Here is a 12,965-nt window from a genome sequence, read left to right on the forward strand (position 1 = left end):
AGCCATGCCCAACACCCTGCCTCTTCTAAGCTATGTCCCCTCTCATGCAACATCCCTAGCCTCTGCCAAGGACTGCAGCTGGGAACTCCCACATAACTTCCCACCCTTCCCTGGGATAGGCATACCCATTCTGCCCCAACCACTCTGTCAGTTGCCAGAGACACTAATCATACTCTGGTCATCTGAGAGTTGTCTATTTCTCTTACAGTCATAACAAATGAAAAGCCGATTGGAAGCTCACGTCTTTTGTCCTGTCAATGTAGTATCTGAAGTGCCTGTGGACAACCAAACAATGGAGTATTGTGTACTTTATTTTTTGGTTTAGGAAAGAGCACTGGAAGGTGAATACATTGATTTAAAGTAAAATCTCATACTACCTTTAGCATGAAAGAAGGGTTAGTTTTTTAAAATTATGCAGTGCTTATGAAAGTTAAGACAAGGCTGAGTTGACATAAAACCTTGCAACTCAGACATTGCTCTGACTTCGGCTAGGACAGTAACAAACACTGTTCACAAAATTAAGATCCCAAGGAGAAGTTTTCTAGGTGGACAAATGTGGAGTACCCCTTTCAAAAAACTCTTACATGCGATATGGAGAAAAGTGGGATCTAAGGGCAGACAAGCAGAAAAGGCTAAAAGATGAATTGTAACAGATAAATAGGAAAGGCCAGACTTGAATAATTCATACAGATATTAGATAACCAATGGAGCTTAAACCTTAAAATGTCCCGATTCCCATTATGGCACCAACCAGAAAATTATCTTCCATTTAGCTAAACAGGATTTTCTAGTAGCAGCTTTTTAGCCTCTTTTAAAATCTGCTGCAAATAAAAAAAAAAAAAAAAAAAGTGCCCAAGGGGGATCAAAAGTCTACCATCCAGGCAGTCAGTTGGAGTGCGTAAAGGTTGGGGTAAAGCACAGATCCCTTGTACTACAGTCCATCTTGTTGAACGTTTGTGATTAATGTCCTTGGCCATTTTCATGAGAAGGGAGAAATTACAGTTTTGTACACTTACCATAAATGTAGGATGTTCGAGTGCAGTCACTGTTGCAGTCATCACATTTGGGTTATCCCCACCAGGGTAGCCCTCGGCCGGCCCGAATACCAGAGGCTTAGTATTTCTGCATTGGTTGCTGTCACTTCAGGACTGACGTCAGGTCGTCAGTAGTATAAAGTAAGGCAGCCAACGCAATTACATCAGTTTTTCTTGCCCTGTCAGGTTCTAGTGGAAGAACCCAAGTAGAAAGTAAATACCAAAATGTCTCTTGTAAGTAGAGAGAAGAAAGAAGGGGATGGAGGGAAACCAGGACTGCAACAGTGAATACACTCGAACATCTACACTTATGGTAAGTGTACACAACTGTACTATGTTCTTTGTGTTTCACTGTTGCAGTCATCACATTTGGGTTGATTCTCAAAGCTGAGGAAAAGGGTGGAGGCAGTCAAGGAGACTATGGGCTGGCTAGGATGCCCTGCAAGACTGCTGTGACAGACCCTGCCCTGGATTTGGAGAAGATAGGCAGTTGGTAATGTTTGGTGAAAGTGTGAACAGATGTCCAGGTTGCAGCCTCCAGGATGTCCCTGATGGGGCCTCCTCTGAGGAAAGCTGCAGAGGTGGAGGCTGCTCTTCTGGAGTGAGTCCTGACCCCCTTAGGGGGAGGCTTTCCATGTTGCTTGCAACAGAAATGGATGCAGTGTGCTATCCATTTGGAAATTGTTTGGAGATGGCTTTGCCCTCTGCACCTGCAGCAAAGCTAACCAGCAATTGATCAGACTTTCTGAAGGATTTAGTCCTGTTTAGATAGAATCTGAGCTGTCTGTGCACATTTAGAGAGTGCATGATCTTTTTTCCCTTGTTCTGTGGGTTAGGGAAAAAGGTGGGCAAATTAATGGATTGTTTGAGAGCTACACTGGATACAACTTTGGGCATGAAGGATGGGTTAAGTCCTGCGGGAAACCTTGTCAGCATGGAAGATGATGAAGGGCACCAAAGCCATGAGTGCTTGTAGCTTGGAGACCCTTCTGGCTAAAGTGATGGCCAGAAGGAAAGCTGTCTTCCAGGAGAGAAATTTTAACTCTGCTGAAGATGCTGTTTCGAAGGGGGGCAGGGTGAGCTTTTCCAACACAAAGTTAAAGTCCCAAGCTGGGCTAGGTGCTCTTTTGGGTGGCCTCAAGTTGCTAGCCCCTCTTAGGAATTGTTTGATCAGAGGGTGTGAGAAAAGGGGCTGCTCAGTGGGGAAGTGAGCAGAGATATCAGAGACATGAATTTTAAAAGAGGAAAAAGAGAGACCACTGTGTAACAGGTCAGCTAAGTAATACAGAATGAGAGGGAGGGCTGTGCCATATTGGCTCCCTTAGCCTGAATCCAGGTGCAGAACCTTTTCCATTTGTCAGCATAAGGCTTTGTAGTGCTAGGGCGTCTGGTCTCACGTATAACATCCAGGACCTGTTTACTGAGGTTGGCAGATTCATCGGTGGGTTAGGGAATAAGCCAAGTTGCCAAACTGAGGGTCTGTAGTTGGGGATGCATGAATTCTCCTTTCCTCTGGGTCAGGAGGGTTGGGGGTCTGAGTGAGATGGCATGGTGGCAGTGGGGACAGGCTGCACAGCAGTGGGCACCAGTGCTGGCGAGGCCAGTCTGGAGCAATAAGATTTGTCCTTGTTTTTTCCTCCCTTATTTTGAGCAGTACCCTGGGGATGAGGGGTAATGGAAGAAAGACATAGACCGACAGACTGACCCAGGGGAAGGACAGGGTATCCACTTTCCAAGCTATGCAGAGATGCTCCCTGGTGCAGACCTTGCTGAGCTGAAGGTTGGTGTGGGAGGTAATGAGGACGACCTTTGGGGTGCCCCATTTCTGAGTTATCAGGGCGAAGGTTCTTCTGTCTAGCTGCCACTTGTGTGGGTGCAGGAGATTTTTGCTTAACTGGTCTGCCAGGGAGTTTAGAGAACCTGGTATGAATTGCGCTAACAGGTGGAGTTGCATGGCAGAGGCTGTGTGCCAAAGGGTCATGGCCAGCCTGGATAGAGGGTAAGAGTGAGTTCTTCCCTGCTTGTTGATGTACCACATCACAGTGGTGTCTGTTTTGATCAGGAGAGCCACTGGAGAGAGACGGGACTTGAAAGCTATCAAGGCGTGCTGCACAGCCATCAACTCTTTTTGACTGATGTGCAGAGGGATTTGCTGTGGGTTCCATTGGCCCTGTATGCTCCTTCCGGCCAGGTGTGCACCCCAAGCGTAGTCTGATGCGTCCGTGGTGAGGGTCTGGGCGGTGGGGTGGGGAGAAAGGCATTCCCTTGTTGTGGGAGAATGCTGTTGCCCACCAAAGAAAATCTTTTCCAAGGCAAGGAATTATAGGTAGAAGAGTTTCCAGGTCTTGAGAGTGCTGATACCAAAGGCTCTTTAGGTACCACTGAAGTTTCTTCATATGTAGTCTGGCATATGGAATGAGTAGTATGCAAGATGCCATGAACCCCAGAGCTTGAAGGACCTTCCTTGCAGATAGCTGGGGTCTGGTGGCTAGTTGAGAAAAGTAGGCTGTCAGGAAAATTTGTTTCTCTACAGTAATGTATGCCATCTGGGATGCTGTGTCCAGACTTGCTCCCAGGAAGATTATCCTTTGGGTGGGCACCCGTTTGGATTTTTCATTGATCGTGTACCCTAGGGAAGTTAGTAGGGGCTTTACAAAGGCCAGGTGCTTGAGCAGCTTTTCCTGGCTGTCTACCTGAATAAGGCAGTTGTCTAGGTATGGGTAAATCTGAATATTTGTCTGCAATAGGCAATGGCCGGAGTCAGACATTTTGTGAAAACTCTGGGAGCACAAGATAAGCCAAAGGGAAGCACAGAGAACTGAAAGTGTTGAGATCCTGTCCTGAAGCAGAGATATTTCCTGCATGATTCCCTGATAGGAATGTGGAGGTAAGCCTCTTTTAGATCCAGGGTGGCTAGCCAAGCGTCCTTGGAGGGCATGGGTAGCAGCTGTTGTAGGGTGAGCATTTTGAATTTTGGGATCAGCAGGAAGATGTTTAGAATGGATAGATAAAGGGATGGGGCGCCAGGTGCCCTCTTTTCTGGGCACCAGAAAAAACCTGCAGTATAAACCTTGGGCCTATCTGTTCTGCAGGAACGTGCTCTACTGCCCTCATAGAGAGCAGGGAAAGGATTTACTTTTGAGCCTCTGCCCACTGATTTGGTGGTAGACCTGGGTACGCTTTTGGGGTTGGAAGGGTGTGGAAGGAAAATCTGTATGCCCCAGACACAATGTTCAGAACCCAGTAGTCCTTGGTAATAGTGGCCCAGGTGCTTGAGTGAAAGGAGAGTTTTCCTCCTAGGGGTAAGTAACGGTGGGCAGAGGGAAGGGGTGGAGGAGGTGAGTCATTGTGAGTTCTTACCATAAGGGGGTAGCTTAGACCTCCCGGGTACAGAAGTGGAGGTAGTCCACTGCTTATATCTCTGCATTCCCTGGGGCTGCTGTCTGGGGGACCTAAGCTGGGGCCGGTTTACTGGGAGCAGGGTAAGACCAGTATTTGGAGGGACAATGCCTGCTGAACCTAAGTGGCTGGATCTGGAAGAAATCCTTAATAGTTTGCATAGATTTTGCTTTTTCTTCCATCTTTTTTAAGACCTCTTCTGCCTTAGTGCCAAATAAGTTATCTTTGTGCAACGGGGCATCCAACAATTTAGATTTGACATGGTCTGGCAGGGGCTGTTCCTTAAGCCATGCATGCCTTCTAATGACAGATCCAGTGACTGGTGCCCTGCAAGAAGCTTCTAGGGCATCAAATCAAAACCACAGTGCAGGGTGTGTTTTGTTACTTGACTTGCAGAATGCATCAAGTCTTGTAAATCTGTAGATTCTGCCCAAGCAGAAAAAGGAAGACATTTTGTTTAATGAGTTATAAGGTATGTTGCTGAAATTTCAGCATATGGAACTGACAATTTAGTGCCCTGACAGCAAGAGTAGCTGAGTTGTATACTTTTTTACCCCATCTATCCAATGCTCAGGTATCCCTGTCTAAGGGGGTGGGATTCTTAGCAGAGGTTGCTTTAATCCCTTTTGGTCCTTGAGAAATTACCTCAGGGTCAGCTGTAGGATTTTTAAAAAAATATTTGAGAGAGTCAGGGACTCTATAGTACCGGTCTGGTTTTCCGGGAGCAGGAGGAAGGGCATCAAGAGTCAAGCTGGATTTGAGGAAAATATCCTCCACAACATCCAGGACTGGGGGGATGGCCAAGGGTCTGTGTTGTGGAAGATCTAGGAATTCCCCGAGTCTCTTTTTAGACTGAGGGTAGTCCTGACTCTCCCATTGGAAATGCTCCCTTAAAGTATGCAAAGTTTCCCCAAAAGAAAAATCCTCTGGGGGAGAGGATGAAGGAATGGAATCCTCTGCATCAGAATCCTCATAAGTGGAGAGGGTTGCATGTCTTCATATTCAGATGCATTGGATTCATCTGACTCTTGTTCAGACAAAACTACAGGGGACTGGTCTCTCTTCCTTTTGGAGGGGGTAGCTTGGCTTCCCCTGATCAGCATGATAAGGTCTTCTGCCATTTTAAGCATTTGAGACTGAGGAAAGGTAGCAGGCGCCTGAGAGTGGGTCATGGGTTTCTTGGGTGTGGTTTGTACTCTGGGCCTAAGAAACTTGGTAGTTTTAGAAAGAATGGAAGATCTGCTGTCGGACAGCTTACCAAAGCCATATTGGAATTCGAGGACTGTAAGCGAAAATATCTGGCTACAATAAGGGCCCGAAGACGGATAGTTCTGGCACTGAACAAAGCACAGAAAGTGACAACGAGGGTCTTCGTGGTCTAGGCCTAAAAAAGTGACCCAGTAAGAGTGGAAGTCTCGGTGTGGTATTTGCTTTCCACAGGAGAGACAATTATTAACTATTTCTGACATCAGTTAGTGCAAGAAAAAGGGATCCCTAATGGAGTACTTAGCTTTAGAAGACTACAACTTCAATTCGGCACACGAAAACTCAGGTAGCAGCCGACCGGCACTCGTGCAAACTGCTTCTGCTTCGGGCTCCACGGCAAGAAAGTCTGATGTAATGGCGTCGGCTGGCTTACTTTGTACTACTGACAACCTGACGTCAGTCCTCAAGCGACAGCAACTGATGCAAAAATACTAAGTCTCTAGTATTCGGGCCGGCCGAGGGCTACCCTGGCAGGGGAAACCCAAATGCAATGACTGCAACAGTGAAACACAAACATCTTCAGATCTACTGATGCTGCTGGGTCAAAAGGAGGTTGAGTTACCACTTGGAGCAAGGCAGTAATATCCCATGGAGGTATTAGGCAGTCCTAGGAGGAAAGCACCTCTCAGAAAAAGCTGTAGAAACCTTTGAAGATGCTATAGCTAAATCATTTTGACCTACGTGAAAATTTGAAATTGCAGCCATTTGCACCTTGACAGTGGACTAACTGGAACCACTGTGGAAAACCTCAGACAAGAACTCCAATATGGAAGGGATAGGAGAAGAAAAGGGAGTACTCCTTTTGACATAGCACAGATGGAAAATCCCTTCCATTTGGTATGATAAACCTTTTTGATGGATTGCTTTTGGGAGACAGTGATAATGTAGACAACTGATGCTGGAAGCCTGGCAGCTCTGGCTAAGGTCATAACTGGAGGAACCAAGCAGTTAGCTTCATGGGTTTCTGGTCCAGAGGAGGCAATCTGGGCAGGTGGGTCAATAGATTCAGATACTGATCTGACATCCATGGAGGAAGTACTAGAGGAGGCCAAAGGAAAGAGAACCATGTTTGTCAGGGCCAGAATGGAGCAATGAGGGTCATCCTGGTCTTGCACTTTCTTGCTTTCTAGATGAATTTAAGGGTAATGGGGGAAATGCATAAAGGAGACCCAGGGGCCAACTGTAGATGAAACTGTTCCTCAGTGACTGACCCTGTGAAAAGATCAGGGACGAGTAACTACTGCACTTGTTCAGGTAGGAAGCAAAGAGGTCACAGCAAGGCTGTCGCAAGTGATAAACGATCAAAGCTGTCACTGCTGGATTCAGGGACCAATTGTGAGACATAAGCTAGTTCTGCTCAATTTGTCTGCTAGAAAACGGCATTAAGACATCATCCATTCCCATAACCTCGAGGCCTCTCAACAAAGGGGGGTTCAAACAGGTCAAAAATGGGTTCCTCCCTGTTAGTTGAGGTACCAGACCACTGTTATGTTGTCTACCTGTATGGAAACCACACCCTTGGTAAGGACATCCTGGAGTGCCAGAACTGCTAGGACGACTGTTCTAATCTCCAACACCTTGATTTAAAGATTGGCCTCTAGATGTGACCAAGAACCTTTGCTAGTTCTCCCTTCAAAATACCACCCCTAACCCAGAAAGGGGGTATCCATGGTTGCTACAGCTACTGGTGGATCCATTTGGAATGGGAGTCCTTCAATCACTAAAGAAGATTTCGTCTACCAACTGATTTGTTCCATGCAGATTTGAGTAATGCGAATTTTTCAGTGCAGTAGATGAATGTTTTGAGACTGCTGCACTGAAAGGGTCCACTGGGGTACTCTCATTTGAAAACTGTTTAGTGGGACCATTAAAATTGTGGAGGCCATCAGACCTAAAAGTCACAGAATTAACCTTACTGGGGTGAAGGGTGATGGAGTACCTGTGCAGCTGTTACATACAGGGAGAGTACTCTGGCAGGGTGTAGACTGGCAATTTGTAATACTGAGTTCATAGGTGGCATTCATTGAATTCTGTCTGCTGTGTCAGACTTAGGTGGCTAGTGGGTAGATTGACTGTAGCTCTAGACTTTGAATCAGGTGGAGACGAAGGTCCATATTACAAAGCAGAATGTTGGAGGTAGCAGTGAGCAGCCAATCATTGAGATATGGGAACATTTGGATCTCTAGCAGGCACAGATGAGCTACAACCACTGCCATTACCTTGGTAAACACCTTGGGGGGCTGTGGTGAGACCAGAGGGCAGTGCTCTGAAGTGGCTCTTAACCAGAAATGGAAATCTCCTGGAGCGTTTTTCTTAACATGATGATATACATCCTGGAAAGCTATGTTGCACATCCAATCATCCTTCCTTAGCAGAGACACAATGGACTAAATCATGACCATCTAGAATTTTGTTTGTTTTACAAATGGATTTAGATGATTCTGATCCAGAATGGGTCAGAGGGCCTCTGTCTTCTTGAGTTCTAAAGGGAACCTTGAATAGGCTCTGATGTTTAACTAGTCATGGGGGATTGTCTGGATGATTTGTTATTCTGGCAGCTTGGAAACTGCTGCAAGTTACCACTGACTGGGTAGAACATCACGAATCTTGTTCTTTTTTCTTGGTGGGAATGTAAAGGAAATTGAATAGCCTCTGGAAATTCTGTTTACCACCCAGGAATCTGTTGTTTCACCAGGCTTGGGTATGCATGGACAAGCACCCCCACCAACTGCCTCCAGGGTACAGCAGTCAGGCAACATTTCAGGAGGACTGGTAGGGCTTCTTGGTGAAGGGGCCACAAAACCTCTGATTGTGTCGTCTACCTCAGCCTCTATGGCAATGTCCATTAGCGTTACCTCTTCCTCTGCCATGAGGAGGTCTATCCCCTGGTGTCCTGATAAAAACTTTGTGATTTGCAGAACCACATCTTTCCATCCCTCCAATTCCTGGTGAAGGTCCTTTGTGGGGAGGAGAAATGGATTCCCATAGCAGATACAGAGTTTTGGTGACTCCTGGTTAATGTGCCCTTTACCTTTGGTTCAAAAAGAGTGGAATCATCCAACAGGGCATTGATGACGGACATATTAAAGCCTTCTGCAAAAGCACACAGATAAATCCAGGTGTGATGAAGCACAGAGATGCCGGTACCTGCTGCCCTGGCCATACCATCAGACGCACTGGATAGCAATCACATGGTTACATATGATACAGACTGAAGGCCTGGGGAGTCCACAGTCTTCTGAGCATCCAAAATCAGATTACCCAAGAGTGACTTGGAAATCTCTTTGGTCAAGTCTCTCTCTCTAATCGTGTGACATGACCTAAATAGTTCAGCACTTGGAGGGTAAAAGTCATTGTAGAGCCTGTCCATTTCACAAACCCGTTCAAAGCTCTCAACTCTGTTAGGGGAATGGAAAGAGGAACTTTCCTCAGACAGTTCCTTCCTGATGGCTGCAGCTACAACCATGGCATCTACTGGTGGATCACTGTCCCAATGCTTCCTGTCCTTGGGAACTACTAAAATTCTTTTTTTTTAGGAAATAGCTCCACCATGTCAGAATCCTTCTATGCTTGCTGAGCCAGGAGGTCAATAAGAGGATCAACAGGCGGTACTACCCAGGATAATGCTAAACTGGAACCGAAAGCTTCCAAGAACATGGTCTCGTCTGGTGAAAGGTCCTCTGTGGTCAATCATCCTCACTGTTTCATCAATTTGAGGATCGCACCAAAGGTAACATCTACATAGATATTGTAAAAAGTAGGAGAAATACAAAGATGATGGGTTTGTACAGCTTTAAGAGTGGCCAGAGAAGAGTAGGAGTTCATGCTGCAGTTTACAGTGGTAAGAGGTACAATGAGCTAGTAGAGGTAAGCAAATAAGTACAAAGGTAGAGATTTCAAAGAATTTAGGTTTGAGTTATGTGCAGTGGACGAAAGGGATGAGTTACCACGATACAATTAATTACTGAAACTGGAAGAAAATGAATGAAAAAAATGTAGAGTAAGAAAGAGGGAGAAACAGAGTGGGAGGGATTTAGTAAGGTACATTTTATGGTTTAGGAGAGTAGTGGAAGGAGGGATACAGTAATGGTACTGCAGGGGATGGGTTTGAAAATGTGATTGCTGTTCTTGGTAGGGGTTGGATTATGGCTAGGATAAATGTAGATGGGGAATGAGGGGAAGAATGCTGAGCCTGAGCATAGTGGGGCATTAGTCTGTCGAGCAAGATGCACTAAGAAAAACAATGTGACACAGCAGGCGCGCAAGGAAAGTTCACTTAATTTAACAGTCTGATATGAAGAAGACACAGCAGAGAAAAATACAGAATTGAGTTTAGTCCAAAAAAAGGAAGCACAGATAATTTAAAATATTACTAAAATGGGGGAGGGAATAACTGTTCTATTCTAAGTATGGGACAGCTATGCATTTTAGATCAGACAGTCAACCTCAGCCAATTCACTCCACAAATTGACAATACAATAGGTGACAACAGGATGTACTTTGCCTCAGTTTCCTGGACTTTTTTTTATACGTGTTAAGAATGTCTTTGGTTGATGTTATTTATGGTTGCAATCATCAGTTTAGCATTAAAGTCAGTTGCCAGCACGAAATTTCATAGTGGAGAAAGACACTGGGTCTAAGTCTTGTTATAATGTGGTAGCTGTAGAAATACTAATCAGAGACAGGCAGTGATAAGTGAATACAGCATGCATGAAATTTTAACAAGCGTACGGCTGGGGATTGGGAGAAATTCACAGCAGAGCAGCACCTTAAAGGCAAGACATCAACTATATTCTCAGTTTTCAATTTTGATAAGTATGATTCTCTAGCACTTTGTTTTCAGGCCTCAAAGAATGGCCAGGACATCCTTAAAGAATAGCCCTTGAGGGGACAGGATTAAATCATCCATGCCATCAACTTCAATGTACTCAAGCTTGGGTGTATGATGGTTCCCCTGTTCTGGGGGGACAAGTTTACCTTCTGAGATAGGTTCCTGCCTGCTCAAGATATGTAGAAAAGGAAACAAATGATGCCTTGGCCAAAAATGTGCTATTAGGATCACCCCATGACCTTTCCTCACAATCTTTAGTAGTAACCTGTGGATGAGGAATAGCAGGGAAAGCATAAAGAAACAGACCTGTCCAACGACAAAAGGTATCCATCATTCAGGCTCTATGTTTGGCCCTTGTGCAATACTTCTCTAATTCCCCAATTTCTCTTGTGACAAAAAAAGATTTCTGGCACACCCCATTTTGATGTTAGTTTTACAAAAATGTCACTGTTCTGTCTCCACTTGTGTAGGTCTGTTTTTGTCCTGCTGAGGAGATCCACTAGATGGCTATCTCCACTGACAGGTACTGGGGTAATCAGAAGTTGTGTGTACTGGGCTAATGACAACTATGGCCATTATAAGCCTAACCATGCAACTCAAACGTGACTCAAAAATTAGATTTATATAAGAGGGTGATTTACTGACTGCTATCTCTCAGAAGCATAGGCACCAGACCAGGGGTGAATTTCCAATTATCCATCCACTGGCCCAAGTTACGTTTAAATAGGGTTAGGGAGGAACTCCGCTTCACATGGATGAGGAGCCTGTTCCAGACAATGGGAATTCTCTGAGAAATATGTCTCTCTCCAACATGTCCTGCTTACGTCACAAGCAAAATTTAGGTCTTTTGAGGTGGCAGTTATGATGGTGTTTGTTTTGCAGGTGTGCAAAATGTTTATCAAAACAGGGCTCAGGGGTGCTCTGTACGCCAGGCAAAGATTACCCCTCATAAGTCTGTATGATGCAGAGTACCAAGATTGGGCTTTGAGGCCATCAGTGTAGGACACTGGGTTACTCCCTGTATTCTTTTTTAAGGGAACTTTGTGGATGTTTGATTTGCTGCATGTGTCTGGTCAGGTACATACCGAAGGGGGCATTATACTCTGGGATGGGCCTGTTGAGGGCTGAGTACAGTGGTATAATGACCTCTCTAGACCTAGATGCCATGCCCTTATTAATTTTCTTACTACCTTGGACACATGCTGGTCAAAGGCTATGTCACTATCTACACAAGTTCCCAGATCCATGACTAGTGAATCAACTTTAGGCGTGTTTTATTGATGACGTAGTTACCCATGGTGGCAGACTTCCCAAAAGGTACCATAATGCTTTTCCTGGCCCACGGACTCAGCTGCTTCTCAGAGCTGCTTGGCTAAGTGGCACAGAGTAGGTGTTCCCGTTTATGTACCACAACAATGTGGTGTTCTCTGTCTTTTCTCAGAAAACTCCTGCTTTCCAACGTTGTTTTGAATGCCATCATGCCTTTGAGGACTGCTATCACTTCTTTTTAGTTTCTATAGCTTCATAGAAAGGTTTGGTCCATTTTCCCTAGACCTGGAGACCACCTGAAGGTGCACCCCCAAGCCAGGTCTGAGGCATTTGCAGTTAAAATCATATTTTCAGGCTGAATTTAAAAGGGCATTTCTTTGCTCAGGGTGCAAACTTGAAACCACCACCAATTTTTTTTAGGCAAGGGAGAAGCTACAACTTGTGGTTGAGGGAATGTTTATGTTGTGACACCACTCATTCCTCAGGTACTACTGAATCTTTCACACATGCAGGCTGGCCAGAGGAATCAAAATGCACGCTGCCATGTACCCCCAATGTTCTCAGGGCTTCCCTGGTTGCCACAATTGCTTTGCTCAAAAGGGACTGGGAGCACTGGATTAGGGAAGGTGAATTTTTCCATTGCAGGAAGGCCATTTGTTTTTACATGTCTAGCAGAACACCTAGGAACATCAACTTGTGTGTGGACAGTCAGGTTTGACTTCTTGACACTGAGTAAAAACAGAGAGTTGAGAAAACAGTCATGGCTGGGTGAAAGAATTACTGTAGTTCTTTAAAAAATTTAGCTTTTATGAAGCAATCATCCAGCCGGGTAAATCTGAATGTCCTTTGTACTGGAAAGAAGCAATTACTGGGCCCAAACACTTTTTGAACACTGTGGGTGCAGCAGACAAACCAAAGGGCAGAGCAGAAAAACGGATGCTTCCCACCTCTCCTCTGAGATCTTGCAATGGGGACATGGAGATACTGATCTTTCAGGTCTAGAGTGCCCAAGAATGTCTGAGGCGATAATGCAGACAGAAGCTTTTGAAGGGTGAGCATTTTGAATTTGGGAATCAGCATGAACCAGTTTATTCTTGACAGGTGCAGGACAGACCTACATTTTGCTTCTTTTCTTAACTCTAGAAACAGTCTTAAGTAATAGCTGG

General features: G+C 45.2%; 1 protein-coding gene across 1 annotated transcript in view; it reads right to left on the reverse strand.

Annotated features, from left to right (window-relative positions):
• The window catches only part of PRKAA1 (protein kinase AMP-activated catalytic subunit alpha 1), a 760,209-nt gene that overhangs the window by 302,415 nt on the left and 444,829 nt on the right, over nucleotides 1–12,965 (reverse strand). The gene's annotated exons all lie outside the window — the stretch shown is intronic.

This window comes from Protopterus annectens, chromosome 1.part0, assembly GCF_019279795.1.
Source record: "Protopterus annectens isolate FY-2018-M chromosome 1.part0, PAN1.0, whole genome shotgun sequence".
Classification (NCBI taxonomy): Eukaryota; Metazoa; Chordata; order Ceratodontiformes; family Protopteridae; genus Protopterus; species Protopterus annectens.